General features: G+C 39.4%; 1 protein-coding gene across 4 annotated transcripts in view; it reads right to left on the bottom strand.

Annotated features, from left to right (window-relative positions):
* LOC124171505 overlaps positions 1-25,266 on the bottom strand; it is a 247,691-nt gene that overhangs the window by 86,338 nt on the left and 136,087 nt on the right. The gene's annotated exons all lie outside the window — the stretch shown is intronic.

The following is a 25,266-nucleotide window of genomic DNA, read 5'->3' on the forward strand; positions in this document are numbered from 1 at the left end:
TCCTACGATCCAGGTTTCAACTCCTCAAGTGTAACCGTCAAGGACCAGATAAATGGTGGGTTGCCGGTATTTGTATGAGTATCTCAATGTGATACGCATCCATTCTTTCATCTTTAACAGCTCGAAGAGATAAAAATTGAATGGGATGAATTGATGTAATGTTTTTCAAATGGTGTTCTGTGATTTTCTACTTGAAGGGAACAAACGATAAAATATTCAGGAAAATTTAAAATACTGAGCAACATTACCTCGGTAATTTGAAATGGATTGACCCCCACGATGAAAGCTAAGAAACTTCACAACGATTACAATGTAATAAGCTGACATTTTCTTGCGAGCAACAAAATTCTCAAACCACCTGCAGATGAAAAACACACGTCTTTACGCGCCTACAGTCACATACTTATTTGGAGTGGAAGCTGATTATGAATTGCATCGAAAAAAACGATAAGTTACAGCAAGTTTAATTATATATTTTGTTGGGATAGGAAGGCCATCGTAGGACAACATGTTATGAGAGTAAATTATTATTTTTACCTGTTCATGCTATTATGATATATTAATGAAATAAATTACTACTTTTGTAAAAGTAAAAACATACATTCAGCTGTCCCAATGAAACTAGACGTGATGGAAATAATTTAAGCCCAGATTCCGATTCAGCCAAAAAATACGTCTAACATCATCCAACGACGTCTCCAGGACAAAATCTTTGTTCACCAGTGTAGGAATTTATGTAAGTAAAAGCACCAACTCTTTGCTTCCAATAGGAGTGCGAAATACAAATATCTCCAAGGATTAAGTGGAAATAAATTGGTACATGAAATCTTTCACCCTTAAAAACGGACGAAGGGGCGGCCTAGGGTGATTGTGTGACCTCGGCTGGGGCCCTTTGGAAATTTTTGGGAAGTCGCATGCCCAGAAATGGATTTTGACGCTATTCTGGCTCTTAAAAATGTAAATTAAAGTTAATTAAGGGTAGCAATTTCGTAAATAAAAATACTAAGAAAAATGAAAATCACATAAGTAGATAAAAATTTTAGATAGGTATGATGGCTCTATTATCTTTTTAGTGAATTTGTACCTTAAAACCGCACTGAAATCTAAAAACCCTCCAAAATACCTTTCGAATAACCCTTTCAAAAAGCATAAGGTTCTCTTTTATCTTCTAAAACTTTTATTTCATTAATTTTTTTACAAACTTTGTGTGCTGATTAAGCTGTAAATAAATCAAATAATCAGAGCTTAGAATTTTATAATTGTTAAAAATAATTTCTTTCAAGTAATCTGAGTTTTTTTATTACACCTTTCATATACACTTCGAGATAGACGCGAGCGTTGTGGGGGCCCTATAACCTCGGGGGCCTCGGAGATAGCCGACCAACCAACCTGACCAGACCGCACCGATCGGACAACAATAAATAATTATAAATTTACGACCGAATGGATATCATCCATTTCTTCCACGGAAATTTGACAGCAGCAAGGATAAAATACAACCTATGCCACTTTCCCTGCTTATTTCCACTCTTGCTTTGAAATAAATGTGTTAAGGCAGATTGAGTCGTTTATGTTAAAAAATTAGTCGCTGAAAAAATTCTGTGTTAATTTTTTTATCGAGTAAACTATATCTATTATGTTGATGTTATCAATTGACCTTTCAAAAAAAAGATACAATTGGCTTAGATTCGAGTCCCCCCCCCCCCATAACTTCAGTGCATCAAACGCGCTTGAAGTAATCCTACTCAGCTACGGGGCCACATACACATTACGTGTTCACCGTGAGTCCAAATATGAATCTGAAGAGAGGAAATCCTCGCCAAGGAGCACACAAGAAAACTCCGACGGCCCAACCTGTGCGTGGACGTGAGTTTCCTCAGAGCATTCTATCCGCTAGGGCATTTGAGCCTGTATTTTGACTCCTGTCTCGCTAGCCCGGTCGCCCCCGCGTCCGTCCTCGTCGGCTATTGCAGGCGTACTGGTGAGTGATGCAGGCTACCTCATGTGCCAACCTTACAAGTTTTTACCGACCCTACCACATCAGTTAAGTGGGGCTCGTGGGTGTCTACATACTTTTGAAAACGATAGTACATAAATTTCGTAATGCTCGTACAAAAGGAATAAATAAAGCGAAAACCAAAACAGTTCTAGAAACTATCCCCTGACAAAAAGTGACGATAATTTCCGTCAACAAGAAAACATAAAATTCAAGTGCACAATTTAACATTCTCATTCATTTTTCGTGATACGATATGAAATTTTTTGTTCAAATATTAAGATAATAATTTATAATATTTCCATGAATATACAAACGTGTTAGAATTTACTTGTTTGACATCTCACACATACATGCACTGGATGGTGCTAAATCCACCCAGGCGGGATTCGAATCCGCGACCTTCGGGTTGGCAGTCAGGCACGTTAACCCTGCGCCAATTAGTGCCTACATGGAAATAGACTATAGACGAGGAAGTAAGTGAGGCAGACTGAGAGGGCAAAAGTTAAGAACGGCGGGAGAGATGACGTAGTTGCAGCATGAAATAACCTCCCTCTAAGCGCAGGATAGGGAATCTCTCTAACAAGTAACAGAGGGAATTCTATCTACGGAGAAGCTGCAGCCTTCAGCAGCCTTCTTCAAGCCAATGTTCGTTGTATTTCTTCGAGAAGTGCCATCCAACTCCACAACTACAAGTTACCACACTTCTTAACCGTGTTTAAATAAATAATAATACTCTGCTGACATTAGTACGTAAGCAAAAAGCTAACATCACATCATCAAGTGCATGCTTCCCATACATTTGAACAGCAGCGCTTACTAGCTTTCCCTTCTGAAGAGTCCACTATCCCTTAGCGGTCATAAACACAAGATTAGGTGAAATAATTGGTTGCCCCTTGGAAATTGGTCTCCCTACGGGAACGGCTGTCTGCTCATTTCCGTAGGACATCCACATTGGAGTCATGTATCCAGACGCACCTCGTTGCAGATCCGAGATTTCCTTTGATAAATGGCCAAAAGAGCTAACGTCAAGCAGGGCATGAGGGCACATTTGAAAGTCACTTACAATTAGAGGTGAGACATTCTATCTCTCTTTTACTGCCATGCCACCATCAATCAACCCACAGCGTTACGTATTGCCAATAGGTCAGTTAGAGAGTGACATTGGTAAAGTGCACTTTCTACCAAATGTTTTTAAGCCGCTCGAGTGCACGTTACAGGTAAAACAATAACTCGATCGTTGCGCGGTTCTCTATTATTAGCAACTGAAATCAATTTCCTTCTAAAAAAGTAATCATTCAGAATGAACAAAACGAAAATACATAAAAATATGGTGCTAATATCTAAATGGTCGATAAGGGTAAAAAATAGGAATAAATGATTATCACTTCAGTTATTTTGATTTTCGATCTTATTGATTGACAAATCTTTTCAACTCTCCACGTTAAAGATTTATATTTTTCCATCGCCATGGCAAAATAAAAAGATACGTGAATGATAAAAATGTCAATTATTTAAAATAGAAATCAATATACAGTAAAATAATAGTAGATTAAAGTTTTTAAATATAATGCTGAACAAAAAATTGTCATATGCCAAAATATAGTAAATTTACTAGGATAATAGTTTGGAGAGGTGCGTTACACCAATCCTTGGATGTATGGCTGCTGATGTTTTGGCAGTGGATACATTTTTCATTTAATAAGACTAAAACTTGAAATAACAGAAGATTATTAATGATAGAGGAAGAATATTATTGTATTCTTTGAAGAAAATTAAACTATTACTTGGAGAGCATTAGCGAACATTTTACACGTGGATGTTCACAAAATGCATTTGAAAAGGTGAAAAATGAGGGTTTTTATGGGAGATTCATTAAGATTAGAAAAATTTTTAAGAAGCTACTGGATGGGTTAAGGTTAAGTTAGAAATATAAACATATAAAGAAGATAAGATTGAAAAGGGTATTCGGGCTTCCAGCCGGGTTGTCTCTCTCCATTAAGCAATGGAGAGAGATCACCCGGCTGGAAGCCCGAATACCCTTTTTCGAATATATTCTCCGGGAAAGCATCAGATCTTAGCGTACGAGAACGCAAACAAACGTTGTCGCGCTGCAATATCAAGGCAATGGTGTTCTGGGAAAGGCGCGGTGTTTTGCTTGTGGACTTATTGACACGAGGAATGGCGATCAACTCAGAAGCCTACTGTGTAACCCTGGCCAGGCTCCGACGCGCCATTCAGAGCAAAAGACGCGGCTGAATCTCGCGTGAACTCCTGGTTGTGAGGGCAGGCGGCCAACTTCTTTAAAGAGTAGTTTCAAAACTTAGTTAAGTGCCCAAAAAAAAACAAGGTAACTATGTGGAAATATAAATAAAAGTATGATAATTATAAATATAAAATAATTTTGAAATTTTTTTTTATTATATACTAAAAAACAGCCCTTACTTAAAAAACAACCCTCGTATAAAGTCATTTCAGGCTTGATTTTGTGTAAGTTCGCTAAATCCATGATAAAAACATAAATGGTAATATCTACACTTTTTAATTAAACACTGAGCGACCAACCATGGTATCAACACAATGTGTCGTTTTCAAGGTTGAAAACGATGCATAAATGACATTTCCTTGAAAATGACAGAATGTGTTGAAACCATGGTCGGTCCCTCAGTGTTGAATTAAAAAGTGTGGATATTAACATTTGTGTTTTTGTCATCAGATCTTAAGATAGGATTAAGTAATTAAAAGATAGGTCCATGAATGATCATATAACTATTACGAATTTCATATAAAAGAGGTGAGAACAAGATTTGTAAATGGATTGAATTGAAGGAAAAAGTTCGACGAGTAACCCGCACTGATATATTGGTGAGTGCTTCACGCATTAGCAAGGATTAGTAGTTAACGTCAAATTCTATTTTCCATGAAAAGAGACTTTTATTGTCACTGAACTATTTGGGCCTCATTATACTCGTACTTACTTATTTTTTTAATACCACCATATTCTCTCTAAGAAAACCAAACGGTCACTCGTTAGTTGGACACCAAACAACTGCTCAAACCACCCGTATTAAATATTCTTAGCGTCCTATGCAACAGAGATTAATTACTCAGGGATCTAAACCTACATAATTTGTTGCCGTTTAAATGAGGATACTTCATTAGATGAGAAGATACCGGGATTATTGGATGCGATAATTTCCTTTCGTTTAAATACTATTGGTTTAAACATTTGATGACATATAATTAAGTAAAGGTGGGTACTTTTATCAATCACTGAGGGGTGAGCAACTGAATTAAGGCAGAATGTTAGCCCTATTCAAATGATGAATGAAATAACCTTTAGGGAGTATTAAAAACATAGATTGTGAATAAATGCCATCCATATTGCATAATCAATTGATCCAGTATTGACTTCGCGGAAAATTAGTGAACAGGGATTTGAACTAATATTATATCCATATTTTTCACATTTTACCGTTTGTATTTGTGGTACAATCTTTGGCATTAATGATAACTTGAAATTATTGAGGATAAATGCTTGGTAGAATTCAAGGAAGGCAAAGCATAGCTGGTATGGCCTTAACACTGAACATTAGGCCGGCCCTTATTTTTCAGAATTGAGAAAAATTTTGTTTTCCTGTTCCAATTTCTCCATGTTTCCGGTGCAACCACGTGGGTTTGTTGGTGATGTCAACAGTTTCGCTGGCATTGCTGCCAGCGTCTTCAGGTCGAAGATGATGATCCAATTGAGGTTTATATTCACGTGCTAAAGTCTGGTTACTTTAAAATAACGGGAACCCGTGCCCCAAGGGCCCTAAGTACTTGGGACCCTCAATCGAGTTTTTATGGGGTCGAAAAAGTGCTGTTTCTATGTAAAACGTAAAAGTAAAGGCCATCAGGCCCGATTTTCTGTTTGTTTTGACCCATCTCTCAGCGTTTACGAGATATCGTCCGTCGTAATGCAATCCACCTCCCTGGGCGATACCCCGCACCGCGGCGCCACGGCTAATTGCCGAATATGGGATGTCAATTAAAGATTAGAAACACACCGAAAATGCGTTTTATTTTGGTCAATATGTACTGATATTCATGGACAGAGTGAAAATAAATTGATCACTTGGATTGGAAATATTGTCATGGCAATTAAATTCTTTCTAACGTAAGTACATTTGTTCAGGGGCTAGATCTTGCCAGTGGGAGGAAAGAATTTGCCGAGGTAGGGGAGGGGGTGGAGGCGAAGTCTCTAGTAAGTGGTGCGGGCCGTACCTCAGTGGCGCTGCGGTGCGGGGTAGCGCCCTGGGGGGTGGATTGCATTACGACGGACGATATCTCGTAAACGCTTAGAGAGAGGTCAAAACAAACAGAAAATCAGTTCTTAGGACCTTTACTTTTACGTTTTACATAGAAACAGAACTTAGGGCCCTTGGGGCACGGGTTCCCGTTATTTTAAAGTAACCAGACTTTAGCACGTGAATATAAACCTCATTTGGATCATTTTGAGATCAGGAAAACATAACTTTTCTCAAATCTGAAAAATAAGGGTCGCCCTACTGAACATACATAGTTATACTGCGGGAAAATGCAGTACAATTTCTTGTGAAAGCAATGATAACGATTCGAATAATGATTTTTTTAGGCCGTGAATGGTAAAATTTACATTCCTTTCCCCCGTTAGGAAGGAAATATTTTGTAGCTAACGAGTAAGTATAAACTCTGAAAATAGTTGAGTATATTTAAACATAGTCATCTCCTTTGAAAACTCTCAGCTGTACGAGTAACTTCCTTGTTAGCGTAGTCAACACAGGAGAAACTATATTCCTCGTGTCATGATCTTTATCAAATTTATTTTATACAGCCGAAATGGATACAACTTTAAGCAGTAATTACCAGCCCTTGAAAATAAAAGAAACGAGAGCGTTTACATTATTAAAAATATCCATATTTGTGGCTTTCTTAATGTGTTGATAAGGCAGCGTAAGCTTTAAGATTATTAGGAATACGGAGAAATTAGAAATTGAGGAAGTTTATTTCCACCTCTCGCTATTAAAGTTCCATGGTAAGGAAGTGTCCCTTTGGACACAACTTCCTCCCCACTTAACCGTCCTCCTTCCTAGCCCTCACTCTCCCAAGCACACATCATCCATCCCCTTTCCCTTCTCGCAACTATTTCCAGCCCCAAAGTGTTGTATACCCACAGCTCCCTTCTCTCTATAATATCCCCTCGGTCGTTTCTTTTTACGAGCACCATAAATACAACATAGTTCATCATATTTTCACACATTTTCACTGGTTTGTAAAAGTCGGCAATATATTCCACAGCTAAAAGTAAAATCGCTCTTAAAATGAAAAACAAAAACATCTATCATCATCTCCGTAAAACATAGTCATGAAGACCGAATGAATGGAAGATTTCTTTTTTGCGAACGATGTGAAATAAAACCTGCATATTCATCTTTAACGAGAAACCATTTTCAAAGCTTTGACAAGCGACATATATATTTCAGGTTGTTTTCAAAACATCAACGATGATAACCGAGAGACGAACGCAATGAAAATGTTCAAAAGTTTTTAGAATAAATCACCATAAATGTTTCCATAAAAATATGCTAGCATTTGGCCGTTGAGTTACATAGATAATTCACAATGCACTTTTCATGAACATATACTCAGGCAATTTTCTGCCTTTCTCTGATGACACTGCGATCAAATTGAAGATTTATATGGAAAAACATGTTCAAACTTGTATATTTCTCACCTCTATTACCACGAGAAGAACATTTCTTTGACACCCGTCGCCTACTGAAATTCTAAATATAACTACGCATCACACTTTTGAATGACCACCAATTGCTGCACTTCAGAGGTAGAGTGTTTAAAACTGACATTTTGGAGAAAACCTAACGAAAAGGTAATCTAATACAACCCGTTAGCTAAGTTTGCTTTTGAATAAAACAATAATAAGTGTTAAGATCCATTTTCACAAAACTAGTGATTAAAGTTAAAACTTTGTTGAATCTATGCAATGTAATCGTAAATATCCAGTTCTCTGGCTCACGAAAAAACTTTTCTTATTCATTTGATATAACATTGGGCACACTGGTATTGTTACGGTGATTCACCTAAAATTAGAGCATTGAAAATTTCTCACTGATCTCAAATAGTTGCCTTCACTACATGGTAATTATATATATTTTGAATGAAAATTATTTACCGCCATCTTCCTTTAGGCCTGTACGGCCTGCAATAAGGGTCATGGTGCTAACACATCACCATGTAAGCCACTTGTCAGCATACATTTGGAAAGGATACTCATAAAAAACTTCGTTATAGACTAATACATGGAAAAAAGTGACCAATGTATTCTACATCATTCGCTTTACATGCCCGCTAGAGAACTAAATCAAGATGCAAAATTGCGTGTTAGTCTAGCATCATCACTCACCAACTAGGTACGTCACCTGGAAACTTCGCTCCTTGCCCAACATCGTAGGGATAGATAGTTGAGTGGTAGATAAAGGTTGATTGAGGGTTACGCTGAGCAGAATGTGAATAAATGATCTAAATTTTGCTCTATTTTCGTATCGCTTGTGCTTGCTTGCTAGCTTTCGCCCTTTGAACTTGCAAGATATTTCTTTTGCATTTCCTGTGCTATATGTAACGTTGATATTAGGCAAACTGATAGAGAAATCTTCAGGGGAAGCCAGAGGTTTGTCAGGTCTAAGGCAATAGACCGAATCGAAACCTCAGGGTGTGAAGCCACAAAGGGAGACTTGGAAAAAGAGAACACAGGAATGGCCATACGGCCCAGAGAGATACAATCACAGATAGTCTGCAAGAAATGACCATAGCACTGACGGATTAATATATTGGGCATTTTTTTGGGCACAAAAGGAGAAAATGTATGTAATTAATTAAAAAAATGTATCAAGAAACAAAATATACAAAAGTGATCAATATAGTCGATTCGCATGCATTCGCGAGAACACTAACCTACGCACGCCAAATCTTGGGATAATCTAGAATCATCCAGTGGCGGCTTGCTCATAAGGACTCTCGGTCGCCGCCCCTCCCAAAGATTTGAAAAATGAAAATAAATTAAATACCCATTCAATTATAACTACACATCTAATTAACCAAAGTATTTTTTTCCAATTGCATACATCGAAAATGCAGGAAAAACACTCAAAAATAGCCCGAGAAGTTCACATTTGTGGCCGCAGGGCGCTGGCCAGAACGTTCCAATCCATAACCATGCAGTTATATGAAGAGTGGAAGTGGTGGGGGCTGCTGGTGCTATGACGCGTCTAAGCTTGTGCCTCATGGGCTAGGTGCGTATAATAGGCGTACGTGCGTATCCTGTTATACGCACCTTGCCTCAAGGGAGTTTTGGGACGCCGCGCCGGCCGAGCATGGGCAGAGTGACGTATCTAGTGAGTTGATTGACATCGCCGCGCCTCGGTCGAATAATCTTGGTGTTGCAGTGTTGCAGAATACCTTGTTTTGTTGACTTATTACGTGTAATTTTTTTCATATAAAAAGGCCTAGTTGTAGTTGATTTAATCGATTCAGTGAGTTTTAGTGCTTTAGTAAGTCATAATGGCCACTAGATTGCCTTAAAAATCCTCATTAAAATACACAAAATATTAATAAACTTTGACCCCCCGGTGGAGTGTGCCCCTCCCAGCATTTGACTCACATCTACATCTACATCAACAAATTACCCTACGAGCCACCTCTAGGGTGTTTGGCAGGGGGTGATCAATCACCAACATGCAGCATGCATTTGGACTCCCACATGCACACCACACCGTCCAAGAAACGTCCCGTATAATAACAAACTATACTACTATATGCTGTTAGAAATAGAATATAGAATAGAAATTCAGAAACATGCAGTAAGTATTACAGAGGTTAGTAGGCTACACTACAAGTCATGCAATCTATTTACGCGTTCTACTGCTGCCGTTATAATCTCTTATTGATCGTGGAAAAAATGACATTCGGAATCTGTCTGTTCTGCAATCTATCTCTCTTATTTTATTTATATGATCTGATCTTCCGTAGTACGTTGGCGTCCGCAAGATATGGTTAACTTAGTCAGAAAAGACACTGCTCTTGAATTTATCTAAAAGGTTTAGTCTATTTTTCAATCTACGGTCCGACAGAGATTCCCATCCGAGTTTATGTAAGAGGTCAGTTACACTAACAAGACTATCGTAACGACCTTTCACATACCTGGCAGCTCTTCTTTGCACGCGTTCTAACTCTGTTATTAAGCCTTTTTCATGAGGGTCCCAAACACTGGCAGCGTATTCCAAATGTGGTCGAACGAGGGAAAAGTAGCTAATTTCTCTCACTTTGTCGTCGCACTATCCTAATATTCTTTTAACAAAACCCATTTTACGATTAGCTTGACCGGTTATTTCTCGAATATGTTTATTCCACGATAGATCATTATTGAGTCTAACCCCTAGATATTTCACAGATTCAACTGCCTTAAACTGAGTGCCCCGAATGACATAGTTACGCTGTAGGGAGTTATTCTTCTTCCAGAAATTCATTACGACGCATTTTTCCAAATTTAATTCTAACTGCCAAGCATCGCACCAAGCTTGGATAGCAGCAAGGTCATTCGTTAGTTCATCTATATCTTTGCTGGAACGAATTTCTCTGTAAACTACAGCGTCGTCTGCAAATAATCGTAACTTACTCTGCACTACTTCGCCAATGTCGTTTATATAAAGAAGGAATAGGAGTGGGCCAATGACACTACCCTGAGGAACGCCAGAAGTCACTCTAACCTCATTGGAGACTGCACCGTCTAATACTACTCTTTGGACGCGGTCGCTCAAAAATTCTCTAATCCAGGAAATGACATCTTCGTCTAGACCATAAGATTTCAGTTTTATTATTAACTTTCCGTGGGGTACTTTATCAAATGCCTTTTTGAAATCAAGAAAAATCGCGTCTACTGGAATGTTGTCTTCCCCGGAGACTAAAATATCGTGGGCGAAAAGCGCTAACTGAGTTTCGCACGATCTGCTTTTCCTGAATCCATGTTGAGTTCCCATTAATAAGTTTTGCGCGTCTAGGTGTTTTATTACCGAGCTGACTACGATGTGTTCAAGGACTTTGCAAGAGATGGACGTTAAAGATATCGGCCTGTAATTAGATGGCTGTTCCTTGTCTCCACTTTTAAATATAGGCGTTACATTAGCGATTTTCCAGTCATTAGGTACTTCGTGTTGCTTGATGGATTTACTGAATATTAACTGCAAGTAGGGGGCAAGTTCTGAGGCTAGTTTTTTATATACGCGAGAAGGGATTTCGTCTGGACCAGGTGATTTATTTGGACTAAGCGATTTCAATATATTTTCTATTCCGAGCGTACTAATGTCAATAGCTGGCATCTTATGTAGACAGGGATTGTCATCGGTCTCGGGTGAGTTTTCGGAAGGCTCCGTGAACACGCTCTTAAAGTAGGAATTTAATAAATTGGCTTTATCGTAACTGCTTGTCAAAACATCTCCATTGTCGTTTCTCAGCGAACATACGGTAGATCGTTTACCTTGAACTTCCCTAACATATGACCAAAATGCTTTTGGGTTATCCTGTAACTGCTCTACTAGTGTTTTTCTTTTAAAATTCGTGAACGCATTCCTCAGCGCTTCCTTCGTGGCGGCTTTAGTCATCCTATATTTTTTAATTATTAGCTCGCGTTCATTAGCGGATAAATCCGTGCTGACTTTTTTCATTTTAGCATGACACGCTCTCTGTCGCCTCAATGATTTTCTCACTTCCGCGTCGTACCATCTCGGTTCGCTGCCTTCTTTTACTATTTTACTAGGGATGTAGCCATTTATTCCCGAAGTTACGAGCGAAAGAAAAGCTTTCCAAGTATTCTCTACATTTAACTTTAATACTGATTCTTGAAACTCGGGGAAAGCACTTTTCATATGACTCTTAAACCCATCAAAATTAGCTCTTTTAAAAATGAAAACTTTACGCTCTTTTTTAAAGTTTACAGCGGTATTTAGAGAAAACTTTGCAGTTACTACCCTATGGTCACTTATTCCTTCGACAGTGCCAACGTTTATTACCTGATGTGGTATATTTGTCGCTAATAAATCAAGAATATTTTCTCCTCTGTTTGGTGCGGATGCTATTTGAAACAATGAATTAGATTTGAAAGTGTGTAATAAAGCCTCGCAGATCACTTTATCCCTCCCACCAGGAATGAAGCTATAAGTCTCCCAATCTATAGAAGGTACGTTGAAATCTCCACCCACAATCAAGTTTCTTTCAGGATACTTGGATGCTACGCTGTTTATTTGATTTTGAAAATCCAACATTGACGTTATATCTGAGTTAGGTGGTCTGTAATACGAACATAATAAAATAGTTTTGAATTTTGGACATTTAATTAAACACCACACAGATTCAACGCTGGTCTCAGTTACGGTTATCGCTTGGCTGACGATTGAATTCTTTACAGCTATAAAAACTCCGCCCCCAACTCGATTAATTCTATCTTTCCGATAAACAGTGAACGATTTTGGGAAGATCTCATTGTCTGAATCATCTTCTGTTAGCCAACTTTCTGTTCCAAAAATGACGTTACACTTCGTACTATGAATTAAATGGTGGAATTCGGGAATCTTATTTCTTAAACTACGGCAATTAACCACAGCCACGATTAAAACTTCGGAAGTAGTAATATTGCGATTCGGGAATAATTCTGATTTGCTTTTGTCGAATAGACTATTCACATGCTCTATACCGCTGATAAATGGAAATGCATGTCTTATTGGCACACTATCAAAATGACTTGAGCCTTGACTGCCTTTGAACGTGTTGCTCGACTGACGCTTCTCGTGCTTAAATGTAATACCTGAAACGCTGATTTTTCTCTCTACTTCTCTATTCTCATGTCTGGAAGAATCTTTGTCTGTGAAAAGTTTTGAACTTACCCCTTTATTTTTCAACCCACTAATATATCTACACTCTGCCCTACTCTCTACTCTAAAAAAGACCTACAGTGCTCAAATATGCTACTCGCTACACGACTAGCCGACTCGGCCGTGTAATGGACTCCCGAACGGTTCAGAGGGATCCGACACGATCGGATTGCCGGCCTAAGGTCCACGAAGGAGGCTCCGATGTCCAAAATAAGAAGCCTGCATGAAGCATTGAACGTGGGCCCTCCGCGTGGTAGCAACGGACTCTAACAACTAGTCTAAATTGGTTGCCATAAAAAATTATTTATCTCAATTACCTCCGAAAACAACACAACAAGGCCTTTACATCGGGAGCTTAAACAATCAACAACAGACGATCGCATGCACCCATGTCCTGGAAGGGGCAACCTACCAGGCGGGACTCGAACCCGCGACCTTCGGTGTGGTAGGCGAGGACTTTTCCTCGCCGCCATTGAGGCCTCCTGCCTCTCGAGCCTCCACTCACGAGCCGCCACTGGAATCATCACTCTTTCGCTCGTTTCGATCTTTGAAATCCCATGTTCAACGCCACAGATATTGGTAGTCGGGTACTTAATATATGCAAACGTTGAGAGAGCTACTGAGCTTAGTTCTTATTGATGACATTAATTTTGCGATATTTTATTGCAACACTTTCGCCTCATATTTGCTCGCAAGTTTGCTTTCGGCCTTGAAGGATAAAGGTAGTGTCCGTACTTTGTCATTTACATTAGGATGAATAGGATAGAGTATAGTGATTAACTTTCAATAAGAGGTATGTTAAAATATAATTTAAACGAATTATTAATCGCACTTCATCTATATAACAAATCCCATTTTGACACATTGCACTCTCTTCAACATTTATTATGTCAAATACTAAAGTGCGTGTAAGCAGTTAATCACTTGAAATTCATTTTGTACTTTACATTAAAGCACCTAAATGGGGATACCAGAGGATAAGCCTTCGGTTTGTCACTTCTAATGCTAAAGACCGTACCGAAAGCCTCAGGGTGTGAAGCCACATGGCTGGAGGTAGGGTGGGGAATCCCTCAGTTCCAGGAAGGGACGCTTGAGTCAGAGGTGATATAATAACAGGAGGTTGCGGTGAAGGATAGAGGGCGGGAGCAGCGGAGATGCATTAGGAGAGGTGACGCTGATGGTCCAAAGGGGGCGTGGTGCGGTTGAGGGGATGAAGAGGGACATCGGGAAATGGGATGGCAACCACTGAGATAAATGGGAGAATGCAAATTGGTACGGATGATTTCATGGGAGATAGCCATCCAACCTAATCGCATGCGTAGAGATCTAAATGTCACTCACTAGTGGAGCTGTAACGGAACAGCAAACCACCTGCATTAATCTGCTCATATTGTTTTTGTGACTGTGAGTGTTGTTTATGACCGTGTGGTGTGCATGCGGGAATTCTACTACGTGTTTGTGATAATACCCTTCCAAACAGCTTAGAAGTAACTAGCAGAAGTAGAATATCATCTGGTAGTGTACCTTCAAATCACATTCATAGCTATCCAATAGCTACTATTTGGTTGCAGCGGCTTGGAGCTGCAATCACGCATCCAGCGGATCTACCAATCTCAGATATATTGAGTTTAAGAGATCCCGAAGGATGATACCTGTCCTAAAAATTTGCTAAATTAATACTATGGAAGAGATTTTGAGTGGGTATTAGTCCAGTGGATAAGCTGCTTGACTACTTAAAAAAGGGTGACAGGTAAATATCCTGGGCAAAGCATTAGGACGTCCCAATCCGGAGGAAAAAGTTTTCGAAGTACTAGGTGGTCCAAGAAAAGTAACTAGCATGAATATGTAATATTCGCACGCCCCTGAATGGTATAGGATGCCTGATTCTTTCACATCTCTATTGAGGAAAAGCACGGTCATAGTCCAAGCTGAGCGCAGAGTCCTCGAATTACGCGAGTCGATGTGAAATGAAATAAAAGAGGGAGTTGAGGCGAAGGCCTTTTCGTAAAGGATTTGACCGTCAAAGAATTATTCATTCATATCCTTTAAATGAAAAATATGAATCGATGATTATGACTGTTAAAATAGACCGCAATTAAAATCGAAATTCCTGTAGATCCCCAGTAAACTGTAAAAAGTTTTTTAAACTTTTAATGAAAGATAAATATATTTTGCTTCAACTGCTATAAATTCTATTATATTGTATTTAAAACTAAAAAACAAATCATGGGTGTGATTCGTAATTTGTAAAAAATTCCACTAAACTTACAACGGTAAGATCTCAAATTTTGTGTACTATTTTAAATTATTCGTCATTATAAAAGAATATCATATTTATAAATCTCCTCCAAATCAGGCAAACAATTGAATATTCTTTTAATACTCTTTTGTCCTTACAACTCCAACATAAAGCGTGTCCGTCATTCATTTTGAAACACCGTCTTCTAAATAAGTAGTCAATTCTAGCAAAATCTAGGCCGGTATCGTCAGTCGCTTCTATAGCCATCCTTCATCTTCCTCAGCTCCTGAAGGATAGATTTCAGTTCGAGAGACGTCCGAAGGTCTTCTTCAGCGCACTTTGCTGGCGAAGGACACCTCGTCAGCGTAGGTTGGTCTGGTCCAGCCTTCACAACCATTTCATCACTTTAAAGATTTTTTAAACAGGCCTTACATAAAAGATAGGTTGGTAGAAATGATTTTGTTTCTATTATTTGTGATGGCGTTAACGTTTTAATTTTGTTTACGTTACATTTTTCTGTTTATTTCTGCTTTAAATTGCAATGTTATCCGTAATCCGGTGCATCAAAAGCAATGATTGAACAGCGTATTATCATGGATATTAAAGCTGTAAGGAGATGTTCGTGTATTTCGACACATTAAAACTTTAATTAGAGGTATTCCTGAGGCATTATTCGTCGTCATACTAGACCCAATCCATGCCACGGATATCACCCAGCACGTTAAAATCATCTCTACATCGATGTAAAAAGCCTACAAATAAAGTTTTCATGCGCATCTGCACTGGATATTGATATGGAGTAACTACGTAATGCAATTGTGTGCATCAAGTATTCCTCTTAAGCTTACAAAGGGAAAGTTTAGTCACATCTAATTCACATTTCAACACAAAGGTTGATTATTTACAATAATAAGATATTACTGCGTTTGTGTGAGGAAATGTTATAACAACCGATTTCTTTAGCAGAAACTTACGTTAAAGTATTAATTTTCTGATTTTCAATCAAAATAGTGTTTTCTGGATTGAAAATCTTTCACATGTGCACGCTGCGTCGGTTTTATTATCCTTTGATTTTGATAGTTTTTATCGAACTGCTGTGGCCATTTCGGTATCGATTACCAAACCAGTTTGAAATAATTTATCAAACTGGTTTGGTAGTTGTTACTAAAGTTTTCAATGAGTCATATGACGGCCAAAAAGTTTGATAAATTTCATCAGAATTCGATAGTTCTAACTAAACTTTTTTTCCGCGTACGATTACTTATCTCGGCAATACTTGAGGAATCGCCAATTCCAGTGGAATTTTATTCGGAAAGGGAATTTATGCCAAGGTACAGTTTTTCCAAGGAGACAGTGACAGATGTACTCCTACCAATGTTGACACGGGCCAACAATAACAACCTTATGCATGATGTGGAATAGTCTTTAAGTTACTTAGAAAACACGAATGTCATTACGTTATTATTTATTTCTGTTTTTGTGACACCAGATAGTGTATTATGTGAAATATCTATCTAAGTTTAGCCTGTTTCTGATTTCCAAGAATGCCAGTATGAATTTTACGATTTCGTCGTTTACAGATAGTATGCACTGAATTATCCCAGATGAAGCAATCCCCAGTGTCTGAGATAATCAAAGTAGGTGATATGTGGTCATAAATATTTCTTTTAAAACTGTGGTGCGAATAATATTGTTAATAATTCAAATCGTGCATTTTGAAGACTGCCCGCTGGTAACATTCGCTGTCCAGAGACGGCATCATTGGCATCTAAAATAACAGCTGATTGTGTACACCTGGTTGGGCGTAGATGAAAAAGGTTTTGTTTACCTTATAACATGTCACTTCGTACCTCGTACTCGACAGTTATTTACATGAAAAAAACTAAGCAGAGGTTATTTACGTACGTCACGAATCATTTTTAGTGTTATGTGATACTCCCTCTTGTGTGGTCTTCCTGAGTCTTAAAATGTTTTGCGAACCTCGTCGGAGGAAATGATAATCATAATATTTTCAAACGATTTTACGAGATTTTTAAAGTATCAGATCAGTAATATATTGCCTGGGAAAACTGATTTGAGCTAATGTAAACATGTTCACCGAGCACAGTAGGTAATGTTTTTATTTCGTGATCGTGTGTGCTGAAATTTTGTCTTGTGAAGGGATGGTATGTTCTAAAATCATTGATTAGAGTAGTAATTTGGCATTTATATGATAGAGTTTTGGTTTATTAATATATTTTAAGCGTGCATGATAAACTCTCATGATATTCTCGTTAAAATTAGTTAGCGGACGGGGTAAGCTAGTATGTTTGCGTCATCTAAAAGTGCTTAATAGTTTGATATGCTGCAGAATAATGAATTTTTATATAAACGAATATTTTTAATCCATCTCAGGTTTTATGATGTTGGTTTACATAATTGGATTCTCCTTTTCTCTTGTCTTGACCTCTTCCAATTAATGATTAAATAATTCCTGGGGTATAGGTATTTTAATGCAAAAAGTTGTTTGCCAACGTGTTGTTTTATTTTAAAACCTTCATCAGGGCTATGAATGAAAAAATGAGACGACAATAATATACAATATTGATACATACATGAAGGTTACAAAACAGTTGTTTTACAATAAAACAATAAAAATGAGAAAGGAATGCACAAGAATTTTGACATTAAAAATATATTTTTTATATGTTTTAATGTCAAAATCCTTGTGTAACCAAAATCATTGTAAATCCTTGGCGAAACTGTTGTGGTTCTTCGACAACGGACGCGGATGCAGCCCGAAAGAATGCTGAACTCAAGTAATCACCGCGGAAACCTGCGTACGAACAGCCCCTGTTTTAATTTCGTTCATGCATTCGCAAAATTTCACGCCATTTTAGAAATTAATGCAGCTTCAACCTGCGCAATTGCGTGCCCCGTGTAAAACGGCCTTAACGCAGTTGAGTTCTCTTTCCATTGGTTGGCGCTGATTATCGTCCTCCAATGACCTAATGGTTTTCAGCACTGGCTCCCAAGTGTTGATCAGCGCGTACTCAGTGTCTCTATTGGAATGCCAGTTTTCCAACCAAATTTCAATTGCCCATTTAAATATTCTATCCCAATAATGAGATGTTCGGCTGAGTATTTCCGCTTCATTAAAATAAATGACAATAAACGTGTCGCCCCTCGAAACTTAGGGGAAAATTGACACTCTCAGCCGACTTGGAACCCTAGAAAACTTAATCCTACGTATTCGCTGCTAATGCTTTCAGTCTTCTCCTGCAAACACCATACCAGGCTTCTGCAGCTGCCACATGCCTGACCAGCTCTCGTAGAGTGAGGTTGTGTTTGCCGTGCGCTCCTGAAACCGGTTCTTCACTGACCGACAGCGATCACTTTGGGCTTTCACGCCGTTACTTCCGTTTTTCTTAGTGTAGTGATTTTAGTGTGTACTTTTGCTAATCATATTTTGCGAAGTAGTAAGAGTAGTAAAAGTGTAATAGTGAAGTAGTGTTGTGAAGCCGCCTGGCCCTGTAGCTGCTGCTGTGCCTGCCACGCGACGGGGAAACGGATAAGTAGTCGCTGACCAACTTACTTGCTTTTAATTTCTCTTCTCTCTTCCTTATTTCAAGTTGCCTTAATTGTTTGTAAAGATTGCCTTGTTATAATACTATTAGGACTTATTGATGGATTTAAGGTATTAGTGTTAATTCCTAAAAGTTACTTGATCCTTCATTTGTGTGCGAGCTCTATCATTCACCCTTGTTCTTCATCATTATTACCTGTCTTAACTAACTCGTTTAGAAAACTAACTTCCTCTTACGCAATATTTGTATCATTATTATCGATTTCTGTAATTTCATAGCGTTTTTTTTTTAAGCCGATAAAGCCCCTAGAGTAGTATGGCTGGCCGATCTTCCGTCACCAAGATCAAGAGTAAGGCGAAAAGCGACCTTCTTGAGGCACGCGTCACCGAACTCGAGAAATTGGTGGCAGAAATACACGCCCGGGTAACGGGTTTTGTGGAAATCCCACGGTCCGGGGATCGTAGCGTCCCCTCTACGGGTCCGAGCAATTCCAAGGTGGAGTCTCGAGCAAGCTCGGGGGCGGTAGCCTGCGCGGAGACCTTGGAGAGGACGGTGCAGTTCCGGGGAGCTAATTGGCGAGGTCGTGAAGGAACCCCCTGTCGCGAGGGATGCAGCTTCGAGAGGCAGCCGGGGAGGGAGGGCGGGGATTGTTCTGTTAGGGAGTTCCAACGTCCGGCGGATTTTCCCCCAGTTGGAGAAGAGGGCAAGGAGAGACGGAGCGGACCAACGGGTCTCTTCCTGGTGTATACCAGGAGGTCTTGTATCCCACACTACGGCGGCGGTAAAAGCAGCGGTGAAGGACACGGGCTGTTCTAGACTGCGGGTGGTGGCCCATGTCGGCACTAATGATGCCTCCGAGCGCAGAGCTGATGAGATCTTAAATTCCTTCAGGGATCTAAGCTCGGAAGTGGAACGCGTTCGGAGGGGCACTGGTGTCGATATGCGACTGTCCATCTGTAGCATTGTTCCACGGACGGACTGCGGCCCTCGAGTTTGGGACAAGATTTCCTGGATCAACAAGAGGCTGTGGGAACTCTGTGTGAGCATTGGGGCAGAGTTCGTGGATCTTCGGCCGGTGATTAGATCGTGCCGGGCTCCCCTCAATTCGTCTGGGGTGCATTATTCCAAAGAGGCGTCGGAACGGGTGGCTCGTAGGATTTTTGAGCACTGTAGGTATTTTTTAGACTAGAGGGTAGGTCATCTAGCGGGGTTATCAAAGATTTAATTGAACGTAGCCTCCGAGGAAATCCGCAATGCGAAATATACAAGAAAGTAAGCTTAGAAGCGTTAACGCCGGACAATAGCGTCATAATTCCCAAAACGCGTGCTCCAGAGAAAGAAAAAATATCAAATATTATTAGTACTGCCAATAAAATTCTCCCGCTGAGTATACAAAAGCCTAGAAAAGAACCAACCGAAACTCTAACTACAAAATATGACATTAACCTTGTTGTAGTTAATTGCCGTAGTGTAAAAAACAAGCGCGCCGAAATCGAGCATATTTTTCAGGACGCAGACGTGGTCATGGGGACAGAGAGCTGGCTTACGGAAGATATAAGCGACAGCGAAGTGTTTCCTCCAGAATATAAAATTTACAGATGCGATCGACGCAATAGAACAGGTGGCGGAGTTTTTATTGCAGTTAAACCCCATTTACAAAGCGCCGCCCACGAAATAATTGACGACGAAATTGAAAGCGTATGGTGTACAATTAAACAACGAAACAAAAGGAGTATTCATGTTTGCTCTTTTTATAGACCGCCGAACTCCGAAGTCGATATTATGTACCTTCTAGAAAATCAAATATCCGCATTTACTCAAAGAGACAGTAAAGGTGTAATAGTAATCGGGGGAGATTTTAATCTTCCATCCATAAACTGGGATACTTACACTGTAAAACCGAATTCAAGGAATAAAGAAATCAGCGAGGTATTACTCAACATACTTGCAAATCACTCTCTCGCCCAAGTAGTTGACAAACCTACGAGAGGAAACAAGCTATTAGACCTTTTAGCAGTAAGCCATCCTAAGTTGATAAAACAAGTCGATATTATTGACGGTATAAGCGACCACAGAGTAATCTTTGCGACGTTAAAAGTTGATGTGGTGTCAGCCGTAAAACCAAAACGCAATATTTACCTATTCGATAAATGTAACTTCACTAAATTTGGCGAGATGCTTAATGACTCCTATAAAAAATTCGTTGTTACATCAAAGGACCAAAGCACAGATGTAATATGGACACGTTTCTTAGAAATTCTGCGCCAAGGAATCAACGAACATATTCCGCAAAAACTGAAATGTGATAATAAGGAACCTCGCTGGTACAATAACGATGTCAGAAGAGAACTTAGGAAACAGAGAAAACTATACAACTTGTACAGAAAGTCCATCACGTCTCGTAATAAATCGAAGGAACTTGAAGCTAAAGAAAGTTACGCTGCTCAACGCTCAATAACCAAGAAATCAATGCGAACTGCAATGCGAAAGTTTAAGAAAAAAGTACTTGGTGAATTACTCGAAGAAAATCCGAAATCCTTTTGGTCGTACGCGAGAGAGCTTCAGGGAAAACATTCAACCGTAGATTCGTTATTTGATAAAGATGGTAAACTTGTCACCGAAAATATTGGCAAAGCTAACACTTTAAATGCCCACTTCGAAAGTGTATACACTACTGACGATACTCAATTCAATGTAGACATCCCATATACTGAGGATTTGATGGAAGAAATATCTATAAAACGTGATGGGATAACTAAACAACTACAATCGATTAAGAATAGTAAATCTCCGGGTCCGGAGGGAATACCCGCGCGTGTCCTCAAAGAGTTAGCTCCACAAATCGCGCATTACTTAGAGATCATATTCAAGAAGTCACTCTCTGAAGGGAAGTTACCGCCCGACTGGAAAATTGCAAGCGTTACACCCATTTTCAAAAAGGGAAACAGAAATGACCCAGGCAACTACCGGCCAATTTCACTAACATCAATTATAGGCAAGATACTTGAACATATCGTTGTTAGTAATATCATGACTTTCTTGGACAGACGTAACTTCCTCCATGACTGTCAGCACGGATTCCGAAAAAATAGATCCTGCGAAACACAGCTCGCGCTCTTTCTTCACGACGTTATAAAATCTGGTGAATCGAAAAGACAAGTTGACGCACTATTTCTAGATTTTAAGAAAGCTTTCGACACTGTACCTCACAACAAACTTTTATACAAATTACAGTCATGCGGATTAAACGAAACAGTTGTAAACTGGATACGCGACTTCCTCAGAGATCGTAAACAAAGAGTAGTTCTTGACGGAATTACCTCTGATGTTGTAAAAGTTACATCAGGTGTTCCACAAGGAAGCGTAATCGGCCCCCTGTTGTTCATTATATACATTAATGATCTCTGCTCCCGCATTAGCAGTAAAATACGTTTATTTGCTGACGACGCTGTCATCTATCGCGAAATTAGTGATCACTCTGACTCTGAAATTCTATCATCGGACTTAAACAACGTTCATTTGTGGAGTCAAGAGTGGGGACTCGAACTCAATCTGAGCAAATGCATGGCGGTACATTTCTTGCGGAATTCATCCAACACTAACAATGTTTATGCAGTGGATGGCATTAACATAAAGGCAACAGACGAAGTGAAGTACCTGGGAGTTACGATAACCTCGAACCTCACGTGGGGAACACATATAAAGAATATTTGCGGCATAGCCCTGAAGAAATTAGGATTCGTCAAGCGTATTGTTGGAAGATTTTCGGATGAGAAAGTAAAAGAAAGGTGCTATTTCGCTCTTGTCCGACCGCACCTTGAATATACAGCGAGTGTATGGGATCCAGTGCAGAAAGACTTAATCCGCGAACTGAATAAGATACAAAGGAAGTCTGCGCGTTTCGTCAAAAACCGCTACGGGCGTACAGACAGTGTTACCCAGATGTTAAGCGAATTAGGCTGGGAGCCGTTGGAGACTCGGAGGCTGCGCGCTAGGCTTCGATTGCTTGAACAATTAAGAATGGATATCTTTAAGAGCGACACAGAGAACATAATCTTAGAGCCACACTATATTTCCAGGTCCGACAGAAGCGATAAATTAAGAGAGATTTTTTGCCGAACGGATAGATATGGGAATTCGTTTTTCCCCCGAACAATAAAGGACTTTAATAAACGCTTGTCCCAACCTCGTTAGAGCACTTCTTTTTTTTTATAGCTGTAAACGGCTGGTGTCCTAACACCCCCTGCCACACGCCTTTTAGGCGGCTTGCAGGGTATTATGTAGATGTAGATGTAGATGCCCACACGCATAAACACATCGCCACCACATGCCTCGTCTCCCTCACTCCTTCCCCAGCGCTCGTCATCAGCATTCGTCATCCTTCCTTCGCTACGAGAGTAAAGAGACGCACGTGATAAAGGGACCGATTGGGGGATAACACCCGATATTACCTCGGCTGGCGCGCAGACCTCCGGTCGGGAGAGAAACACATCCCGGAGGCGACAATGCAATGGAGATGGCCCCCTCCCTCCTGTTTATCGCCGCCTCCGAGAAAGGCCCCTTGCATGCCTCAGGGCCATCCCTTCTTCATCATCTGAAGTTTTTTTTGTGTGACACAAGTGACGTCTGTTTTCGATGAAATCCCTTTCGACGACCACAAGTGCCATGGCCACTCATCACTTTTCTTTTAATTTCCACAGATTTCGATAAATGACGATGAAATTATGAGGAAACGTTCGCGAGGAAATCTGAGTTGATCGAAATTACTTTGAAGGCATTTTTTACCGTAGGCCTACCAAGTGTTGGCTCCAGAGAGGCTCCAGGATTCGGAAAAGAAATACTAATTAACAATTTAATTAATGACAGCTATTATAGGAGACACAGTCAATAGTGGTTTATGTTTGTTGGAGTAGTACTCCAATACATTTCGTGAACCTGGCCCTATTTCGAAAAAAAATTATTTAAAATGTGAGCTGTACTTGTCATCATCCCAAATCACTCTTCTTTCAGGATCCTGATAATTCTATTCAAGTGCTTTTTTTATCCTCATTATATGCAAATAATTCGCAAAACACGCGAAATACTGCAATCTGAAATAAGTCATTCAACCTCCTGAAATTGATTTCTTGATCACGACTTTAATGTACTTTTGCTGAACTAGGTGAAGGGGGCAAATTATAAAAAATCTGGCTACGGCGTGACAAGCATTACGGCATTGTTCTCGAAAGTAATATCAGGAAGATAGAAAAGTAAATGCCTGCCTCAAATTGAAACCGAAGGACGCGATAGCTGGATACTCGACGTGGCAGAATGTGAACATTTCCAACGCCCGGGAATTCGATTAAGGGATTTGTGAAGGCGGCTTGCGAAGTTATTTTTACTTGTTATGACGCCGAGATGAGAGGAAGTCGGGTAGGGTGTTTCCTATTTTTTATTTTTTCTCGGATTTTTTATTTCTACCCCTTAACATATGCTATGGGGTGCAGAATGGATACCCTAAAAATTTCAGCCCGATTGTTTAACATTTAGAGGTCGTTCAAGGAGCATAAATGTAATAACATTCAATTTTCCCAATTTGAGAAAAAAGCATCAATTTTAGAGGTAACGTACAATTTTAGAACCCTTTTGATCTGAAAGTTGCTCAAATTTTACGTCAAATAATCAGTTTTGCAGGAATAAAATACTTTTCCGCGAGCTACAGCCGCACGCCACACCCCTAATGGTTGCTCGCTGGCCGCATTCGCTGATAAGTCCTGCGCCCCTCATTACCTTACTCCCCCCTCGCGCCTTCCCTAAATACGAGTGTCGGCGGAAAGGAGGAGGAGTTACTTAAAAACTTGCATTGTTCTACATTGTATAATTGCATAATGGAATTTATTCTAGAACCAAAACTTTGGAACTGGGTTAAGATACATTGCAATTTATGGAGGAAATCCACCAGTAAGGTTTGCATTCCCTCCCAAAATATAGGGTACTGAAATTTTATATTTCTCACGTAATGGATAATATAAAACACGTATAAAATAGGTGGAAATTATAGAATTAAAAGTCAATTAAAGTGATGCATTAGAACTAGCCTACATATTCAGTTTGTAATACATAATTTATAGTTTCAGAGAGTTGGCAATAATTTATAGTTTAACTTTCCTTTCAAAATTACATTTATTTTAACTGCATATTGAAATTTTGATCTCCTATTTGTTGATGTTTATTGATTAAGTATTGATTTATCTCTTGGTTAAATCTTTTGTTACGTTTTATTTTAGTGGATTCTTAATCAACTGGGGTTACATATTTATCAAATCGACATGCTGCAGATTAAGCTCTGACGCTAACAACATAGGTGTGCTGATTGATGACATTTTGCCTGTACAGAAAGAGTGGAACTTTGGTTTAAGGATAATTTCAGCGGTATGCACTTTATGAAACCGAAGGGAAATTAATATTTGCTTTTTTATGTAGTTTTTCATGATCCGTTAATAGATTGCACTAGTTTCTGAAATGGTT

Source organism: Ischnura elegans, chromosome X (assembly GCF_921293095.1).
Source record: "Ischnura elegans chromosome X, ioIscEleg1.1, whole genome shotgun sequence".
Classification (NCBI taxonomy): Eukaryota; Metazoa; Arthropoda; class Insecta; order Odonata; family Coenagrionidae; genus Ischnura; species Ischnura elegans.